Source organism: Coregonus clupeaformis, unplaced genomic scaffold, assembly GCF_020615455.1.
Source record: "Coregonus clupeaformis isolate EN_2021a unplaced genomic scaffold, ASM2061545v1 scaf4849, whole genome shotgun sequence".
NCBI lineage: Eukaryota > Metazoa > Chordata > Actinopteri > Salmoniformes > Salmonidae > Coregonus > Coregonus clupeaformis.
Genome location: NW_025538303.1, coordinates 15,001 through 20,707, shown reverse-complemented (window position 1 = coordinate 20,707; position 5,707 = coordinate 15,001). Strand labels below are relative to the sequence as shown.

The 5,707-nt window shown below is 47.3% G+C and overlaps 1 long non-coding RNA gene across 1 annotated transcript in view; it reads right to left on the bottom strand.

Moving 5' to 3' along the window:
- Positions 1-835: 835 nt before the first annotated feature.
- The window catches only part of LOC123490798, a 7,717-nt gene continuing 2,845 nt past the window's right edge, over positions 836-5,707 (bottom strand). The window contains exon 3 of the long non-coding RNA XR_006661048.1: positions 836-864. This is a non-coding gene — a long non-coding RNA (uncharacterized LOC123490798). The remainder of the gene's footprint in view (positions 865-5,707) is intronic.

Genomic DNA, 5,707 nt, shown 5'->3' with positions numbered 1-5,707 from the left:
ATAGTCTTTACACACAAACATAGGAGCAATGGATATTTAGCCACAGTCCTATAGGAGCAATGGATAGCCTTTACACAATCATATGGAGCAATGGATAGTCTTTACACAGCTGTCACAAGATCAATGGATAGTCTTTTACACAGTCATAAACAATAATCCAAGATGACACAACATGGACATGCTCTCAAACATTTTCACTGCACAGCTGAGGCATGAGAAACTCAACTTAGGAATCATGGCAGGGAATGTAGTACATCTGATCAGTCCTCACATACCTCTGCGAATAAAATAGAGAAAGAAAGACGGAAAGAGAGTGAGAGAGAGAGAGAGAGAGAGAGAAAGAGAGAGAGAGAGAAAGAGAAATAGAGAGAGAGAGGGAGAGAGAGGAGAGAGAGAGAGAGAGAGAGAGAAAGAGAAGAAGAGAAAGTGGGAAAGAGAAAGAGAAAGAGAGAGAGAGAGAGAGAAAGAGAGAGAGAGAGAGAGAGAGAGAGAGAGAGAGAAAGAGGGAGAGAGAGAAAAGAGAAAGAGAAAGAGAGATACTTAAAATCTTCTGCACCACAACCCTCCTCAGAACCTTCATTACTAGTAAGTCGGCCTTCCTAATGTTGGTTCTGAAGATGTATATGTCAGCCATTTGGATCCATGCTGTGTCTAAACCTGTATGTCCAGATGGCATGTGAGACCACGTACCAGGATGAGGGAGTTACTGTAGGCCGGGCAATCTGGTCAGGTGAGCCAGGAAGTGACAGCTTTGGCAGGTTTCCCAGCACCGAGCTCTGACACCTCTGGGGAGATGAAGTTCATAATCCGTCCAACAGTCTCTGCTGCACCAAGGTTGTTGTTGTCCTTCAGAAAACCATCCGACTGGGAGAGGGAGAGAGAGAGAGAGAGAGCGAGCGAGCGAGCGAGAGAGAGAGAGAGAGAGAGAGAGAGAGAGAGAGAGAGAGAGAGAGAGAGAGAGAGAGAGAGAGAGAGAGAAAGAGAGAGAGAGAGGAGGAGAGAGAGAGAGAGAGAGAGAGAGAAGAGAGAGAGAGAGAGAGAGAAGAGGGAGGTAGAGAGAGAGAGAAGAGGGAGGGAGAGAGGAGCTGTAGGAGAGAAGAGAGGAGAGAGAGAGAGAGAAGAGGCGCGCAGAGAGGGCAGAGAGGGAGGAGAGAGAGAAGAGGGAGGGAGGAGGGTGAGAGAGAGAGAGAGAGAGAGAGAAGAGAGAGAGAGAGAGAAGAGGGAGGGAGAGGGAGAGAGAGGAGAGGAGAGAGAGAGAGAAGAGGGAGGGGGAGAGAAGAGGGAGAGAGAGGAGAGAGAGAGAGAGAAGAGGGCGAGAGAGGGTGAGAGAGAGAGAGAAGAGGGAGAGGGTGGGAGAGAGAGAGAGAGAGAGAGAGAGAGAGAAGAGGGCTAGAGAGGGTGAGAGAGAGAGAGAGAGAGAAGAGGGAGGGAGAGGGTGAGAGAGAGAGAGAGAGAGAGAGAAGAGGGAGGGAGAGAGAAGAGGGAGAGAGAGGAGAGAGAGAGAGAGAAGAGGGCGAGAGAGGGTGAGAGAGGGAGAGAGAGAGAGGGAAGAGGGGAAGAGAAGATGAGAGAGAGGAGAGGGAGAGAGAGAGAGAGAGAGAAGAGGGCGTGGAGAGGCGGGAGAGAGGAGAGGAGAGAGAGAGAGAGGAGAGGGAGAGGGAGAGAGGAAGAGGGAAAGAGACAGAGGGGCGGGAGGGTATGGGACATCGCAACGGTAGGGCGAAAGTGCTTGGGTAGGTTTACTTGCTGGCAACTAGAAAACAGTGCAGTCGACTATGCCATAACAGAGAGCAGTGGAGCGAGAAAAAAATCACTGTCTTTATGGTCATGCCCTCCCGTCCTCATACAAGTGGACCAGAAACCTAAACCCACACCGGCCCACACAACTGTACAAGTGGACCAGAACCTAAACCTCTACTCCTCCCGTCCAAGTGGACCAGAAACCTAAACCCTGACTCCCTCGGCCCACACTGTGCAAGTGCGGACCAGCACCCAACTCTACTCCTTCGCCCACATAATGCACAAGTGGACCCAGAACCTAAACTTTACCCTCCTTCGGCCCACATACTGTACAAGTGGACCAGAATCCCCAACTCTACTCCCCTCCGGCCCACATACTGTACAAGTGGACCAGTACCTAAACTCCTACTCCTCCGGCCCACATATCTGTACAAGTGGACCAGTACCTAAACTCTACTCCCTCCGGCCCAAATACTGTACAAGTGGACCAGAACCAAACCCCACCCTCCGGCCCACATACTGTACAAGTGGACCAGTACCCAAACTCTACTCCTCCCGGCCCAATACAAGTGGACAAGAACCCAAACTCTACTCCTCCGGCCCACATACTGTACAAGTGGACCAGCACCTAAACTTGGCTCCTCCGGCCCCACATACTGTAAGCAAGTGGACCAGCACCAAACCTCTACCCCTCCGGCCCACATACTGTACAAAGTGGACCAGCACCCAAACTCTACTCCTCCGGCCCACATACTGTACAAGTGGACCACCGAACCCCCGGTCCGCCACACTGTGCATGGACCAGTACCTAACCTCTACTCCTCCCGCCCACACACAGGTGGACCAAAATGAGCCATGCTGAATGAGAAAGCAGCGTCAAATAGCATGGAAATTGAAAACTTGATTTACAGTTCTTTTTGTACATTTACATTTTTACATTTTAGTTATTACTAGCAGACGCCCTTATCCAGAGCGACTTACAGTTAGTGAGTGCATACATTTTCTCTTTTCATACCGGCCCCGTGTAATCGAACTCCACAACCCTGGCGTGCAGGGCGCCATGCTCTACCAACTGAGCTACACAAGGCCCCAATTTTACCAAATTTAAAGATGACAAAAGTGGCATTAATTTAGACAGTAATAAATGTGATACAGTGGGGAGAACAAGTATTTGATACACTGCCGATTTTGCGGGTTTTCCCTACTTACAAAGCATGTAGAGGTCTGTCATTTTATCATAGGTACACTTCAACTGTGAGAGACGGAATCTAAAACAAAAATCCAGAAAATCACATTGTATGATTTTAAATAATTAATTTGCATTTTATTGCATGACACAAGTATTTGATCACCTACCAACCAGTAAGAATTCCGGCTCTCACAGACCTGTTAGTTTTTTTCTTTAAGAAGCCCTCCTGTTCTCCACTCATTACCTGTATTAACTGCACCTGTTTGAACTCGTTACCTGTATAAAAAGACACCTGTCCACACACTCAATCAAACAGACTCCAACCTCTCCACAATGGCCAAGACCAGAGAGCTGTGTAAGGACATCAGGGATAAAATTGTAGACCTGCACAAGGCTGGGATGGGCTACAGGACAATAGGCAAGCAGCTTGGTGAGAAGGCAACAACTGTTGGCGCAATTATTAAAAAAATGGAAGAAGTTCAAGATGACGGTCAATCACCCCCGGTCTGGGGGCTCCATGCAAGATCTCACCCTCATGGGGCAACTCAATGATCATGAGAAGGTGAGGGATCAGCCCAGAACTACATGGCGGACCCGGTCAATGACCTGAAGAGAGCTGGGACCACAGTCTCAAAGAAAACCATTAGTAACACTACGCCGTCATGGATTAAAATCCTGCAGCGCCACGCAAGGTCCCCCCTGCTCAAGCCAGCGCATGTCCAGGCCCAGTCTGGAAGTTTGCCAATGACCATCTGGATGATCCAGAGGAGGAATGGGAGAAGGTCATGTGGTCTGATGAGACAAAAATAGAGCTTTTTTGGTCTAAACTCCACTCGCCGTGTTTGGAGGAAGAAGAAGGATGAGTACAACCCCAAGAACACCATCCCAACCGTGAAGCATGGAGGTTGAAACATCATTCTTTGGGGATGCTTTTCTGCAAAGGGGACAGGACGACTGCACCGTATTGAGGGAGGATGGATGGGGCCATGCTATCGCGAGATCTTGGCCAACAACCTCCTTCCTCCCAGTAAGAGCATTGAAGATGGGTCGGTGGCTGGGTCTTCCAGCATGACAACGACCAAACACACAGCCAGGGCAACTAAGGAGTGGCTCTGTAAGAAGCATCTCAAGGTCCTGGAGTGGCCTAGCCAGTCTCCAGACCTGAACCCAATAGAAAATCTTTGGAGGAGCTGATAGTCCGTGGAATGCCCAGTGACAGCCCCGAAACCTGAAGGATCTGGAGAAGGTCTGTATGGAGGAGTGGGCCAAAATCCCTGCTGCAGTGTGTGCAAACCTGGTCAAGACCTACAGGAAACGTGATGATCTATGTAATTGCAAACAAAGGTTTCTGTACCAAATATTAAGTTCTGATTTTCTGATGTATCAAATACTTGTCATGCGATAAAATGCAAATTAATTACTTAAAAATCATACAATGTGATTTTCTGGATTTTTGTTTTAGATTCCGTCTCTCACAGTTGAAGTGTACCTATGATAAAAATTACAGACCTCTACATGCTTTGTAAGTAGGAAAACCTGCAAAATCGGCAGTGTATCAAATACTTATTCTCCCCACTGTATATTAATCAAACTGGTTAAAACATGTAATCTAAAAAAGAAAGCACTACCAAAGAAAAAATAGTTTGACAAAGAATGTTCAACTGCAAGACCCTGTAAATCAGCAGACAGGTCTCATATGCCAACAGACCCTAATCCCTATATGACCTATGAGCTTGACAAAATAGAGGCAATCAATTAAAATTCATTTTGGGGAATTATAGAGGAAATTAGAAAGCACTGTTAAAAAAGAAAGACCTCCCATTTAAAGATGGGAATATCTGGAAAAAGCATTTTAAAACCTCAAAAATTCCAAAAGAAAATCATTTAACTCCACCCAAACATCAGAAATATAACAATGAAAATAATTACACTGACCATAATATAAACGCAACATGCAACAATTTCTACGATTTTACTGAGTTACAGTTCATATAATGAAATCAGTCAATTTAAATAAATTAGGCCCTAATCTATGGATTTCACATGACTGGGAATAGAGATACGCACAGATCAAGATACCTTTAAAAAAAAGTAGGAGTGTGGATCAGAAAACCAGTCAGTATCTGGTGTGACCACCATTTGCCTCATGCAGCGCGACACATGTCCTTTGCATAGAGTTGACAGGCTGTTGATTGTGACCTGTGGAATGTTGTCCCACTCCTCTCCAATGGCTGTGTGAAGTTGCTGGATATTGGCGGGAACTGGAACACGCTGTCGCATACGCGATCCAGAGCATCCCAAACATGCTAAACGGGTGACATGTCTGGTGAGTATGCAGGCCATGGAAGAACTGGGACATTTTCAGCTTCCAGGAATTGTGTACAGATCCTTGCGACATGGGGCCGTGCATTATCATGCTGAAACATGAGGGGTGATGGCGGCGGATGAATGGCTTGACAATGGGCCTCAGGATCTCGTCACGGTATCTCTGTGCATTCAAATTGCCATTGATCAAATGCAATTGTGTTCGTTGTCCGTAGCTTATGCTCTTCCCCATACCATTAACCTCACCGCCACCATGGGGCACTCTGTTCACAACGTTGACATCAGCAAACTCGCTCACCCACACAACGCCATACACGCTGTCACCAGTTCTGCCCGGTACAGATTGAAACCAGGATTCACTGTGAAGAGCACACTTCTCCAGCGTGCCAGTGGCCATCGAAGATGAGCATTTGCTCACTGAAGTCGGGTTACGACGCCGAACGCAGTCAGGTC